This window comes from Ictalurus furcatus, chromosome 7 (genome assembly GCF_023375685.1).
Source record: "Ictalurus furcatus strain D&B chromosome 7, Billie_1.0, whole genome shotgun sequence".
Classification (NCBI taxonomy): Eukaryota; Metazoa; Chordata; class Actinopteri; order Siluriformes; family Ictaluridae; genus Ictalurus; species Ictalurus furcatus.
In genome coordinates this window covers 32,944,212-32,959,873 of record NC_071261.1, presented here as the reverse complement: position 1 = coordinate 32,959,873, position 15,662 = coordinate 32,944,212, and the positions used below count along the sequence as shown (strand labels likewise).

Sequence of the window (15,662 nt, the reverse complement as noted above, 5' to 3'; positions counted from 1 at the left end):
ATTTGTAAATCTGCACGCCCCGGAACACTAAGAGGGTAGTGATCCGGCAGGTCGGAAGGCACGTGAAAGGTCCCGGTCCTCTGACTTACAGACGTGTAAAAGTGCTTCCAGTATCTCATGTAGCCAACAATATTAAATGCTGATAGGTCTGTGTAACTGATCACACTGGTACAGTGATGTAATAGCATAACGAACTTAATAGCAGTGAGTATTCTCAGTACAAAGGGAAACATTAATTGATTGCACATTTTATCAGCTTATGTGCCGTCACCTCAGTTAGCTACGAAACACATACGCCCAAAGCACTTTGAAAACAAAGCTACGTTTCATACAGAAAGCATACTCACAATAAACATTTCCAGCACAACATAATCAAGAAAAAATCATCTTACCTAAGACAAAATATTCCACAAAGCTGTCATGTCAGTGTCCTCCTCCTCTTCCCTGTGTCCCTTATGTATCCATGACCGCATAAATGGTTCGGGATTGAACTTTGTAAGTGGTGGACCCATGTTGTTCAAAAACACCAGAGATGAGATGGTGGGGATGAGAAGGTATTCACGCTGTGAGCTACAAATGAGACTGATTTTGGAGAAACCCCGCTCAAGCTCCACTGGAGATCAGTATGATATTGACAGTAGCCATCAATTGCCTCAGTCCATCTGGAACTTTTTGTCTATTTTTGGGAGTCCCTGTATTCTCTAAAAGCCTGAATGACTGTACATTATCTGTTAGTTTTATTTCAAAGCTATATGCAGGTTGATAACGTTTAGCCTCATGCGTGCTTCTAAAAACCTTCCACAATCAGGCTATAGCGTTATCACTGCTAGTTGTGGAAACAGTCACCAAAGTGCTTCATCAGTGACCTGTTGCCGCTCACTCTCTTTGGATGTTTTACATTTCTGTTCTCCAGGGTGTTTAGAGTCAAATTAGCATTTTGTTCCTAGCTGATAATGTGACGTTAAACACATGAAAATGGCTCTATAGTGCGGATATTTTAGTGTTGCGATGACCGTCTTTTGACAGTACCTCACTCATCAAAGTTTAATGACTGGGTAGATGATATGACGCGTTGGTCCGAGGTCAGCTACATCGATATAATTAACTACTTTGGTTTCTCTGAAGGCGTTGATGGTGAGGAACTATGAAGAAGTTACAAAAGCACAGAAGAATATAATTATCTGCACAGTAATATAATAGGCCACGTTTTGCACAGGAAACATGGCAACTTAATTTTTTTGAAAGCAGAGTTAGAGCTCAGTCAGAAGTTTAGGTGAAGTTTAGAGGGCTGAAGTTTAGAGGGCTGCAACCCATGCACGTTTCGTCTCAGCAATATTTTGCACAGAATACAAGGCCAATGGGGCGGCTGTGGCTCAGGTGGTAGAGCAGGTTGCCCACTAATTGTAGGGTTGGCGGTTCGATTACCGGCCCACGTGACTCCACGTGCCGAAGTGTTCTTGGGCAAGATGCTGAACCCCGAGTTGCTCCCAATGGCAAATTAGCACCTTGCATGGCAGATCTGCTCCCATGTGTGTGCATGTGTGTGCATGTGAATGGGTGAATGAGACACAGTGTAAAGTGCTTTGGATAAAAGTGCTATATAAGTGCACCATTTACCACATGGCACCAGGCAGGGACATTCTTTTCAGGTTTGCTGGTGCTCAAAACAAGTATTTTCCAGGAATTTCTAAACTTTATTGCTGTTGTTGTGGCAGCCAATGGCAGCACAGCTTGACCCTGAGTTAATTTTTATTCTTATTAACACTTATTAACAAAGTTTCTGTTTAAGTAATTCAGTCGCTCTCTTTAGCCAGTTTTAATAAGTATTCCTATAGAGACCGGAACAGAAAAACAGTACAACGGAAGTTAGAATCCATCATGGTTTCTCAGGAAAAAGGTGGATATTGTCATAATGTGAAGACCCGCCGGCCAAAATTAATAAATTATTCAGAGAAAGCGTGTCTCTCTACTTTTTCCCTGGTTACCATAATTAAAGTACAACCCCAATTCCAAAAAACGTTGGAACAGTATGGAAAATGCAAAAAAAAAAAAAGCAACATCAAAAAGAGTCATTTGAAAAATTCAATTCACCCCCCCATACTATGACAGACGCTGACTTTTGGACCTGACACTGATAACAGCTCGGGTGGTCCTATTCCTCTTTGGCCCGGAGAACACGACGGCTGTTTTATCCAAAAACTATTTGAAATGTTGTCTCGTCGGACCACAAAACACGATTCCACTGTGCTACTGTCCATCTCAGATGAGACCGAGCCCAGAGAAGTGGGTGTAGCTTCTGGTCAGTGTTTATGTTTGGCTTCTGTTTTCCACAGTAAAGCCTTAACTTGCATCTGTGGATGCAGCGGCGAATGGTTTTGACTGACAAAGGTTTACCGAAGTATTCCCGAGCCCATGTCAGGATCTCCATTACAGACTTATGACAGTTTTTAAGACAGTGACGTCTGAGGGAGCGGAGATCACGCGCATTCAAAAGTGGTTTTCGGCCTCGTCATTCACACCGAGATTTGACCGGATTCCTTGAATCTTTTAATTATATTATGCATTGTAGAAGGTGAAATGCCCAAAATCCTACCGATTTGTCTTTGGGGAATGAATGTTATTCTCAAAGTGTTGGATTATTCACTGATGCATCTGTTGGCAGAAGCCTTGACCCGTCCTTGCTCTTGAAGGACTCGGCCTTTTTTGGAGGCTCCTTATATACTATGATTAGACGATTGCTTCACCTGTTTCACATCACCTTCTTATTTCAACTTCTCACATCGCTATTAGTCATAAATTGCCTCTGTCCCAACTTTTTTGGAAACTGTTGCATGCATCAATTTCAAAATAAACGTTTACCTTCAAAAAACTTGCAGTTGATTATATAAAACATCAAATAACTTGTCTTTACACGTTTTTTGTTTAAATACAAGTCATAGTCCATTTACAAATCACTCGTCTTTGTTTTTATTAGCATTTTCCATACTGTCCCAGTTTGTCTGAATTGGGGTTGTAGTATGCACGCACTACTGTTTGCGTAGCTGACAGAAACATGTAAAAGCAAAAGCGGTAAAATGAAGACAAAAACTGCACGATCTCTTTAATGATCGATCACTGATATCACAGCACACCTTCAGAGGTCTTGTGAAGTCCATGCCTTGATGGGCCAGAGCTGTTTTGGTGGCATAAGGGAGACCTACACAATTTTTTTTGTGTGCTAAGTCAGTATATACACCATTTTGACTGTTTATAGTTACATACAAAACTGAGGAATATCAATAAAACAAGTAAGTTCCACTTATGATTTACATTATATCAGCTATAAACTGTCATTTCCTCACCAGTCTCTCTGTTCTTAAGGCAAAGAAATGCAGCTTGTCATGCTACCAAGTAACTGCAAAGGGTAACCTGAAGTTAACCCTGTCCTGAAAATAACATCAGAGCTTTATCTCGGTCTGAAAATAAATTAAATGAAAATTAACTAAATAAAACAGACACCTAAAAAGAAACTGTTCTGTTTGTTTTTGTTGAATTTTCTGTATAAAATGTTCCATTGTTGCCATCTACTGGTCAAATTCTGATACAACAACACTCAGAGGCAGATGACATGTATTGATTAATTAGCTATGAGTATAAGTCATATTATAATATATTATCTCACAGTTACTTGTGATTTAATTTAAATTGCCATTATGGATGTGTAAAGCAAGTATGCAGTTGATTTTTTTATTATTATTATTCTTTGTGTGGTAAATGATAGGATCCCATATGGCATGCATTCAGGATTCTTTCTGGGGACTGTGCATTTTGTGGTCATTTGTAGGAACTGACTCATCAATATATTTTTTTTAAATAATTGCTTGTCAAAGTTCTTACTTTGCGTAAAAAGTACTTATCGTGCATTTCACAGTATGATGCACAGTGGACTCCTGCTCGGGGACAATGGTTACCCCTGCCAACCATGGCTCATGATGCCCTTCATCAATCCCCTTAATGCGGCACAGGCATGTAAAATAATCATAGAATAAAACACGTCTATTTTATGAAGGTAAAATCTACATATTCTTACGAGATAAATAAAATCGGTATGCTTCCACATTTCATTGTAGTGCGCAAAAAGATTTGCAAGGGCGCAGTGCGACAAAATCTCAGATAGATAGATAGATAGATAGATAGATACATACATACATACATACATACATACATACATACATAGTGAGTGAGTGAGTGGTGTGTGAGTGCCTAAGAGTGAACTGACGAGCCTCACGGTGTACCTATCTTTATTAAAGTGCATTTCTGGGTGCTTTCCCTCCATGATGAGGGGCCCCGTGTGCTGCCAGTTACCATTTAAGGGGTTTGTATATGCCAAGGGTCGTTGCAACAGGATGTCAAACTGGGCTGACGGATTGGTCTGCCAGATTGGCTACATCTATCAATTTTTCTAATATTTATAACTTGTGCTATGAAAACAGGTTGGTGTGTTTGACCAGCCATGGTTTATCATTGGACCGTCCAACACTCTATCACTTGGCTGGAATTGGGAAGTCAGGGAGCTCAGTGCTTTCTCCTTTCCCTCTGGTGATGGTATCCTTCACTATCTGTTCTGCTCAATTTTGGGGTGCTGTGTGTCAGTTGTATGTCCACAGGTGGTTGCGGTGTCCTTTTGAGTAGGAGATTACAGATGACCTTTGTCGTGGATGAACGTTAGTGCCGACCCAACTCTGGTGTGGTATGTATGTAAGTTGTAGGTGTTTTTTTGGGCCTTTTTTTTTCATTGTCTTCTGTGTGTAGCGAGAACTGGTAATGTTAGTGGTTCTTTGCTGTTTGGAAGCACATCATTATCCATCAGGGCACGTTTGACCTGTGAACAGGGGCAAAAATGTAAGAAAATGGGGTCTCTCCATGTCTGCCTTTTGTTAGCGACAAGCTAGCATGCAAACTGTGATGAGACGTATACATTTTCCGCAATCAGCTATCTACATAGTCAATGTTTTATATTTCACAATCAAATATGTCTATATGCTGATTGGTCTTAAGCAGGGTTGTCCGATCTTCAGGTTTTCCTTCCAATCTAGCAGGATCCACACCTGATTCCAATTGTTTGCTCTGCTGATCTTGGCTTTCAGTAGACTAAAGTGTGGCTTCTGCTTGGTTAGAATGAAAACGTGCAACCACACTGGCCCCTTCCGGATAAGACTGGACAACCCTGCTCTAAAGCAAATAACCACTAAGGTAAGTGCCACTTTGTGAGTTCTGAATCTGTCATGCTGACTTGACGTCACTCGATGAACAGGGAAGGAACTGGTAGATGAGAAGACTTCCCACTGTTGACGAATGGCAATTTCAAGTTGAGGGTGCGTTTTCTTTGTATTTTCCTGCTTGGAGGTGGGGAATTACAAGTTACAACTTCGAGTCAAACGCATCATTACTCTTGTCTTCTTGATATAAGAAAGAGCCAGGCTTCCACATTCAGTGGAAAAGCAGAGACTGCCTGTGATTTTGCAAGCAGCTGTTATCTGCCTTGCTACAAAAGCACAATGGAAGGGAAACCGCTCCCATTTTCGCTTTTTCGAGCGTAGACCTCTTGCTGATAGGTGAACTTGGTGACCAGTACTTTACAGAAAATTTTCCAGTCACGTTCAGAATCTTATTGAGCAATGAAAGAGCCAGGCTTCCACTTTCTGTGGAAAAGCAAAGACTCCCTTTCATTTTGTAAGCAAATGTTATCTGCTTTGCTACAAAAGCACAAAAGAAGGAAATCTGCTCTGTTCAAGGTCTCGCTTTCTGGCTGTTCCTATAGGACCTGATCCTGCAGTGATGACAACTGGGCAATTATTAAAGCAAAGTTCAAAACATCCAGCTTGTTTCTGCCCGGTCTCAAAAACGTTATGCTTAACTTTCCATAACTTTTCCCATTCATTCTCAATGGTAGTCCTCATCACTACGGATGCAATATATTTTTGGCCACATGTTGATTCCATGGCGCTGTTCCGAGGGTTGGTTTTTATCACTACAGATCACTAGATTTGAAGATCTCGCGAATAAACTAATTCCAGGGGGGAACGTTTACACATTTAAATAGCGCAGTGAGAGAGTACACTGTATTAGTACTGCTGTCAAGTGGACATTAATAATACATACTACTTATTATCCTATAAGGGACACTGCCCCACGCGATAGTTGAGTGAAGAGGGTTAATACTTTATCGGCTTTATTTTTTCGGCTTTCATCTCTTTTTTTTTATCCCCCCCCCCGACGTCGGATTAACATTCGTCATTTTACCTGAGGAAAAAAAGCGCTATTAGGCGGCAGATAAAGTGTACTGTACACTTACATTTACATTTAAATTTACATTTATTCAATTAACAGACGCTTTTATCCAAAGCGACTTACAAATAACAAAATTACTTATGTACTCAAAAGAAACATTGGTATATTATGAATATCATTTGAATGGTTTGTAACTATATATGTAGGGTTAATTCAGGAGTATTATTATACGTTTGTATGCCGAGTGAAATTTAATTTCTACTGTCTACTGTTCAGTGTCTGTTGTTTGTTCAGTAGTCAAACACACAGTAAAATAAAGTCTTTTGGTAACAAGTGAGCAGATCACACAATTATTTTAGATTAGGTTAGAATATATTAGAGTAGATGTAGATTAGATCATTTCAATAGTTTAATTAAATGTTGGGTCATTGATCTTTTACTCTAACATGAAACCTGTCATTTTAAAAGAATTAGTTACCATATTTTTACTTTACAAAACATTATGCATAACTATGTAAATGCTTTTATATATTTATTTATGTCAACTGTTCGTGTCTATGGGTACTATTCAGGCTATTGGCATGAAGAAAATATTTTTTTTCCACTGGGAGAATCAAAGTGTCCTTCAGGGGAGGCCCATCAGGTCATTTACGTCGGGACCCGTCTGAAGATGCAAGAAGGATTAAGGACAATCCTTCTTTGCAAGACAAGTCAACACCTCAAAGAGAAGATTTGGTCAGGAACAATGCCCATTCTATTGTTTTACAGAGGGGAGGGGATGTTTCAGACAAGCAAGAAGTGTTAGGAGAATACATTCTTCAGTTTGGGAAGTACAAAGGGAAGTCTTTCCGGTGGCTAGTGGAGAATGATTTTGGCTACACTTTGTACTTGTCCAGTAAGGTTGATGAGGAAGAACAGGCTGGGCAGTTCAACCCAGATGGTCATTGCAAGGAGAGCAATCTTGAATATTTCTTGAATATTCAAGATGTTTTAAGGAAATTGAGGATCTCCGGCGATACCTTTCAGAGAGGCCAGACCCAGTGGCAGTTTTGTCAGATGATGACAACATTGTTGGATTTGGAGCACAAGCACAAGACACCTGGAGGAAGATCTGGAATACCAGGGCTGATGGGCATGCTGCCTGTATAATGAGGAAGAGCTGTGTTCCTGGAAGTAAAATGTACCGCTTGCAGCAATATCTTTTAAAGCAGAAAAAACAGGTGACCACAGCCCCTTCTGCTACACCCTCACCATCAACTCCCTCTTCAACTTCCACTTCACGCCTTTCCTCTGATTATCCAGGTGAGTAAACCACATTTATATTTGTTCATATTGATTCTTACAGTCTACTGATGTATTTTTCATTTCACAGTAATGGAGGAGGATGAGGAACTGGAGCAGGTGATGCTGAGTCTGTCTCCACCCAAATGTCCTACATAGCAGAGTAAGTGAACCAAGAGGCTACATTAATGTCATGTCTTTTATGTCCAGAATTATCTATTTCAACCTGTTTATGGCATATTAAAACGCACATACTAGAGTTATACTAAACAAATTCTATGTATATTTCAGAGTCACCTGCAGCTACTGGGTGTCCAGTCTTCTCCACAACAAGAGGTTATTTTCCACATCAGTTTGGGAGTAGTATCCTATTACCCACAGATTTATCCTTCATAACTCTTTTTCATACCTTTTTTTATTGTTTTGGCAGTGTTCTTGCCTGTTCTAAAATGTGTGTTCTTTTGTTATACTAATTATTGGTAAAGGTTGAACATACCAGTGATGAGGGTGAGTGCACTTCATGAATTTTATGCATGCTGTTTAACATGTTTGTATTGTCTACTCAAAGCTTTACCTGTTTTTAAAAGAGTAAACTTTCAAATTAGGATCAATTTGTGATCATTATAAGTTTTTAAATAATCTGTACAGCTCAATCATATAGGTGGACATTATTTGAACTTGCATTAATGGAATTTTTAAATAAATATTCTATTGATGTAAGTTCTAACTGATCTAACAAAAGAAAAGACAGGTAAAGACATCTCATTCATGTCATTTACATGAATGTTTTATTAATTTTTTAACTTATTGTTCCATGCAGTTCTGCCACAGCCAACACCACATGCGGTCTGCCATCCTCACATACCACCACCTTCTGTGCCTAGCACTTCCTCACAGAGTAAAGCCCCTGCATCACTGCCCAAAATACCACCACTAGCTGCACAGTCAGTACCTACAGCACCTCCAACAGCTGCTGCGCAGTCAGTACCTACAGCACCACCAACAGCTGCTGCGCAGTCAGAACCTACAGCACCTCCAACAGCTGCTGTGCAGTCAGTACCTGCTGAACATGCACCAGTGCCCACCACACAGACAGAAGCCCCTGTGTCCAGTTACATCCAAGATATTAACTGCTGGAACTGCTTCCTCCAGTAAAAAATCTGGATGAAAACAGAGATAGAAGCCATGGGACTCTGGCCAGGATCACGACTGGTGAGACACCTTATGAACATGCTTTCCTTGTGGCGTTATCCTCCTCAGCCTGAGCTTATAGAAACCAACACAGGCCTGCCATCAACAAACTACTTCCAGCTCCATCCATTGTTCATCTGGAAACCGGAGCACAGTATTATGGAAAGGCTCAGGAACAATTACATCCTGCCTTGTCTTTACAGCTGTCCACATCCTCAGGTTGTGTCCTCTGGTGTGGGAAGACCCAGAGGCATTCTTGGTACCAGCGGGCAATATTATATCCTTTCCTCTCATCTGTGCTGTAAAGCATGCAAAAAATACTGGCTCGCTGATAAACCTCAGAGGCTAGACATGCTACCAAAGCGTTTTACGAACATCTTGCCAGCCTTACTCACCCATAAGTGCCTTCTTCAAGAATATCAGCAGCAGGAGGCAGCTCTCACTCAGGTCCTACAAGGCACTTTTGGACAGGTGTTCAGGTCAGATCACACATGCAGAATTGCTAGAAAAGTGACTCTCTCATCTGGCACAATGTCATCCTACGCTGTGATGAATGAGAACTGGATGATCCTGTCCTGGGTGATGCTGCAATATGAAAGTGAGCAGTCCTTAGAGTCAATGTACTGTGGGCTGGCCAATCGCTACAGTGCTGCTGGTATCCCCAAGACCAAGTACCAGTGGGTGGACAGGTATGAATCACCACATCACACATCACGTCAAGTAGTGTAAGCGAAGGTAATGATTATATTTAACTGAATTTTTTTTTATTTCCCTTTTGTGTACTTAGGGACTGCTGTGCCGCTTTCAGAGTCATGGACGCAGCACCTTATGAGCACCTGCAGTGGGATGCCTGGAGAACCATGGAAGCTATCGTGGCAGAGGTTACCTCAGAGAACCTCAAGAATTTGTGTGCCGCTTGCCTGAAGTACAATGAGAACATCATTGTTAAATTGGACTTATTTCACTGTGTGCGGCGGTTCACCAGGGAGTGTGTGTCAGAGCATCATCCTCTGTATAGCTCCTTCTGCCAGTTCCTCTCTGCTGCCTTCTCTGTAGTGGATCAGAGCGACCTGGTGAAACTGAATAATGCATACATATTCTGTGGTATTGAGCCTGCTAATCCCACCAAGCAGCACATCAGACAGCACTGCAGGACAAAAGTGCCAAATCCCAGAGAGCTGGTCCAGAGAGTGGAAGAAGTGCTTCAACATTTCCACCTTGCTAAGGATCCCAACAACATCTTCCTTTTTAAACCCTCAATGCTAAAGGTGTGGTGGCTTTAGAGGCTGCCTGAGTGACCTTGAGGTGGAGGAAGGAATCCTCTACAGACACGGGGGAATCTTACAGATCAATCATGTAAAGGGTGATGGAGCTGCTGTGCCCATTTGCATCCCTGTCAGAGGCACCTCACAGCAGGTGCTGCTCATTTCCACCAGGCTCAGTGGGTAACAGTCAATCGTGTCTCTCCTGAGCTGTTCCAGGCACAGGGAATGACTGGAGTGGCACGCTGGAATTATCAGCGGCTGGTGGACTTGAAGCAGCCTGGGGTCGTCCTACCTGCAGTGTTTGACCCTGTGTTAATGATGAATTTAAACAGTGCCTCTGTGAGAGTGACAGGACAGCCCAAATATCCAGCCTTGCATATGTCCAGCAGGGACACAGGAGAGCGGTTTGGCCTACGGTATGTGGAGCCAGGCTGTCGACCAGTGCCTCTTGACTTTGCCAAATATAAGTGCAGGAAGTCAGCCCTCGGAGATATGGAGATTCCAGGAGTCTTCTTCTAGCTTTGAGTCTTCAATTCCATCTAAGGTACTCCTTTACACTTTGTTTTTATTTGATAATGGAGAAAAAGATTTGTATTACTTCATAATTGATCGCTTTTCTCACTTGTATACAGTAATTTTGCTCAATTTCAGGAATAGTTGGATGATTCCTCTTCTGGTGAGACCCCTCTTGCTGCAGAACCAGAGGCCAGCCCGCAGACTCTCATTTTTCACCAGTTTTCCAGTCCAAGTCCTGTGACAGTAAAGGAACAAAAGTCTGACGAATTTCTGTTAGATGCAGGTAATTACATTATTCATACAGGCACTAATGTGTGTAATCTGTCTGTCTCATATGTACACAAAGACTTAAATACTTTAGTTAAGTAATTTTGTGAATCTCTTCTAGAACTGCTGAGCACACCACCACTGCCTATAGTTGCTTCTCCCCATGCAGCTCGCATTGGACCCATTAAGACAGGTCGTCGAGTCTTTGTGTTGGACCACAACAAATGGACGGATCCAATGAGAAATGCCATTGATGGTCTCCTGGCCAAGCACCACGGGAGCAAGGATCTCCTTAAAAGGGTGGATGCTGATTATGCTGCTATGTTACAGAGTGCCTGCACTGAACCCAACAGCCTTCTGCACTCAACCACAAAACAACACATAAACAGTTACATAAAACACCTTGCTAAAAAACCCCACAAATGCCTCTCTCAACACCAGCCCAGAAAAGCTCCTGGAGACACAACAGTTATGGCAGCGTCTTAACTCAGGCAGTGAAACCATCAGTGTTCCAGTGACGATACTGCCACCCGCTCAGTTCAATCCACCTGGAAAGAGTGTTCCTGAAGACGTCCCTCTGACACAGGCAGCAGTTGAGAAGATGGTTAAAGACATCCTAGAGAAGCAGCGGGCAGCCCTGCAACAACAGCAGCAGACACCAAAAAAACAAATTAGATCCTGTTTAGCTTGTGGTCAGCCAAAGTCTTGTTATCTGGGTGATGGCTCCTTGGTGCATTTCTTTTATCAGGCTGGTGATGTTAAATACTTCTACTGCTCCAGGAAAGTCTTTGAGGGATACTCTGCAGAGGGCCTGACCAACCCCAGGATGCCATTTGAAGATTTTGCAGACAATCCCTTCTTTCAGCGGGAGCTAGAGGCCTCTAAGCAGAGGCAGGCAGAGAGGAAGAGGGTAATTGAAGAGAGAGGTAAGAGGAAATCATTAGTGGAGCATCCTTCTGGTCGTCTGTGCAGGTTCTGCCACCAGCCACTAAAACAAGGACCCAATAATCCTCATATCCATACTGGTTTCCCTGGAGTGGCAGGCAAATACATTTACTGTCCTGCTAAAGTGCTCTCCCTGTATCAGGCACAGGGAATGAATGCAGAGATGACATGGGCAGAGTTTCAGCAGTCCCCATTCTATGAGGCTGAGAGGCAGAGGTGCATTGTTGAAAAGAGAAAATAACTTTTTTGTGAAACACGTCTGATTCCAAGCCAAGCACGAGCTTGGATTTTGGTAAATAGTTACAATTCCTGTGTAATACTGATGTCCATTAATCTCATTCTATTTGATCTGTGTGCTCGCGCTCGCTCTCTCTCTTTCTCTCTCTCTCTCTCTACCATTGTGGAATTGTGTATAGACATCTTTGTATTTAAAAAATATATATATTTGTCCTGTGTATTTGTAAATATGTTTTAACTTGCTTGTATTTGTAAATGTTTTAAAACTCTTAGTCCTTATTTGCAATACATTTTCAATAACTTACTATAACACACTCTGCATATATTATTTAGAAAGTTATATTAATTCTGACAAACTGAATTTCACATGCTCCTTTAACAGTTCATTTTACACACTGAAAGTGTATCAAAATAGTAAATGTTGACAATGCTTCTTTTTAAAAAAGTTACATAGTTACAATATGTAACAGATAATATAATATAAAATATACTAAAACATGATCAAAACATCAAAATGTTGTGCGGTGTTTTCATTTTAAATAGAAATATCTAAATATTTGAAATAGTAACTACTAATGACAATGTCCCCATCAATAATAGTTTATTAATGTTCATTTTTACATTTTGCTCACCTTACAAAGAAAACTCAGGAAATGACTTTTATTTTTGTACATCCATATTGTTTTAATATGTTTATCGTATTTTCATGGATTCGACATTAAAAACAAGTTTACAAAAAAAAAAGTACTTTTAAGCCAACGTGAGATTCGAACCAAGATTTTTATGTTAGGTTCATGCGACCCGCCTCCCGAATTTTCTTCGCTCTCTATCACTACGGATGCAATATATTTTTGGCCACATGTGGATTCCATGGTGCTGATTCGAGGCTTTTTTTTTTTTTTTTTTGAAGATCTACATTTTGAATTGCCTCCGTTTCTGCGAAAACCAGTTACTACTTTACTGGCTTTATTTTTTCGGCTTTCATCTCTTTTTGTTTATTTCTTTTTTAACCGCAGACGTCGGATTAACATTCGTCATTTTACCTGAGAAAAAAAAGCACTATTAGTCGGCAGTTGAAGTGAACTGTACACTTACATTTAAATTGACATTTATTCATTTAGCAGATGCTTTTAACCAAAGCGACTTACAAATAACAAAATTACTTATGTACTCAAAAGAAACATTGGTATATTATGAATATCATTTGAATGGTTTGTGACTATATATGTAGGGTTAATTCAGGACTATTATTATACTTGTCACGTCACAGGGCTTTGGAGTCAGGAAGTAAATGCAGGAGCAAAGTCTTAATTAACAGATAAGCAAACATAAAAGTATTAACTTTAAAGTATTAACCCACTTCACTCAACTATCGCGTGGGGCAGTGTCCCTTACTGGATAACAAGTAGTATGTATTATGAATGTCCACTTGACAGCAGTAGTAATACAGAGTACTCTCTCACTGCGCTATTTAAATGTGTAAATGTTTCCCCTGGAATTAGTTTATTCGTGAGATCTTCAAATCGAGTGATACGTAGTGATAAAAACCAAGCCTCGAAAAGCGCCATATAGCATCCGTAGTGGTAAGGACTACCACTGAGAATGAACGGGAAAAGTTAAAGAAAGTTAAGCATAACTATTTAAGGCTTCCATGGTTCGAGACCGGGCAGAAACAAGTGGGATGTTGTGAACTTTGCTTTAATAATTGCCCAGTTGTCATCACCGCAGGATCAGGTCCTATAGGAACAGCCAGAAAGCGAGACCTTGAACAGAGCAGATTTCCTTCTTTTGTGCTTTTGTAGCAAGGCAGATAACAGCTGCTTGCAAAATAACAGGGAGTCTCTGCTTTTCCACTGAATGTGGAAGCCTGGCTCTTTCCTTGATCAAGAAGACGAGAGTAATGATGCCTTTGACTCGAGGTTAAAACTTGTAAATCATCAACAATTGGAATCAGGTGTGGATCCTGCTAGATTGGAAGGAAAACCTGAAGATCGGACAACCCTGCTTAAGACCAATCAGCATATAGACATATTTGCTTGTGAAATATAAAACATTGACTATGTAGATAGCTGATTGCGGAAACTGTAAAGGTCTCATTGCAGTTTGCATGCTAGCTTGTCGCTAACAAAAGACAGACATGGACAGACCCCATTTTCTTACATTTTTGCCCCTGTTCACAGGTCAAACGTGCCCTGATGGATAATGATATGCTTCCAAACAGCAAAGAACCCCTAAGAATACAAGTGGGAAGCAGAAAGAGTTCTAAGAGGCCTGCAGAGAAGCCTATGGGACACTCTGTTGACCAACTCATTTTCAGGTAGAAGATTAACTCCTTTTGTGTCAACCACCGTAAAGTGTCACTTGAACCTTCGAGTGACAGCGTTTGCATTGGCCGGGAATCGAACCCAGGTCAACTGCTTGGAAGGCAGCTATGCTCACCACTATACCACCAATGGTAAACAAAAGTTACTCTGGTAAACAAAAGTTTAACCCTCTTACCCCTTAGTTCCCACAGTATTATGTCCCACAACCCTATATTCCCCATAGAAACAGCACGCCAACCCTGAGTTCCCAGGCCAAAATTGGCCCCAAAATCAACATTTTAATTTGAACATTTTTAGGCCTTGAAACAACTTATAATAATGTATTTGTGTAATATTACTTTGAAAATGAAGCAGTTCAGTCTTTTTACTCCACTTAGAGCACAATTCTTAACTAGAGAAATGACGAAAAATGCTCGCTAAAATCCTTATACTCATTTAGAAGTACCATACGAGCATCAGCGTGGTCAATGCCTTTGAATAAATTCAAGTAAATAATAAATAAATAAATAAACAAATAAATGCATTTTAGCGCCAAAAGTCAAGTTTCTGGTGATAATCAGACCAGCAGGTAGCGTTTTCACGAATGCACAGAAATGGTCCCGTTATGACTCCAGACCCCTGCAGTGTCAGTCGCACTGGTTGATGCTGAAGATGAAGACGGCTCAGGGTCTGAATCAGGAGAGTTTGCGTCACTATCAGTTTCGGTTTCGGTTTCAACATGGCCTGAACTTTCACTGCTGTCACTATCTAGAATCCTCGCTCTCGCCTGTGTAACTGTGTATGTTTTCTTTCTTTTTTCTTTTTTTTACTGTTTTAGATGTACCTGTGTTCACTGTAGGTGTAACTTTAGCTGGAACACGATTAGCTTTTCGCTTTGGCATTTTTAGTTAACTTCTACTATTACACCAATATTCACGCTTGGATCTTCATCGTAATGCCGGCGTAACAACGTAATCATGTCGTGACGTCATGAGGTCATCAACCTTCCGGGTTAAAAAAATGATAATTAAATAAGTAAGGAATCATAGCAGAGTAATGCCGGTACACCGGCCTTACGGGGATAACGTTTACACTGTAAAACCGCTACATCGGCCTTACGGGTATTTGGCATAGACGACCAAGCCGGTATATCGTCCTCACGGGAATAGATCAAAGACGGGCAAGCCGGTTTTTCGGCCATACAGGGTAAGAGGGTTAAGTACGTGCCTTTCTCGTCAGCAGACCATGGGCAACAGCCAAGGAGCAACCTTTGCATGGTTTCTGTAGTGTAGTGGTTATCACGTTTGCCTCACACGCAAAAGGTCCCTGGTTCGAGACCAGGCAGAAACACGCTGGACGTTTTGAACTTTGCTTTACTAATTGCCCA

At 41.0% G+C, this 15,662-nt stretch overlaps 2 non-coding genes across 2 annotated transcripts; one reads left to right on the top strand and one right to left on the bottom strand.

Annotated features, from left to right (window-relative positions):
• Positions 1 to 14,356: 14,356 nt before the first annotated feature.
• Positions 14,357 to 14,428, bottom strand: trnag-ucc (transfer RNA glycine (anticodon UCC)). The gene has a single exon. It is a non-coding gene; the product is annotated as a tRNA-Gly (tRNA).
• Positions 14,429 to 15,552: 1,124 nt separating this feature from the next.
• trnav-cac (transfer RNA valine (anticodon CAC)) lies at positions 15,553 to 15,625 on the top strand. The gene has a single exon. It is a non-coding gene; the product is annotated as a tRNA-Val (tRNA).
• The last annotated feature ends 37 nt before the right edge of the window (positions 15,626 to 15,662 follow it).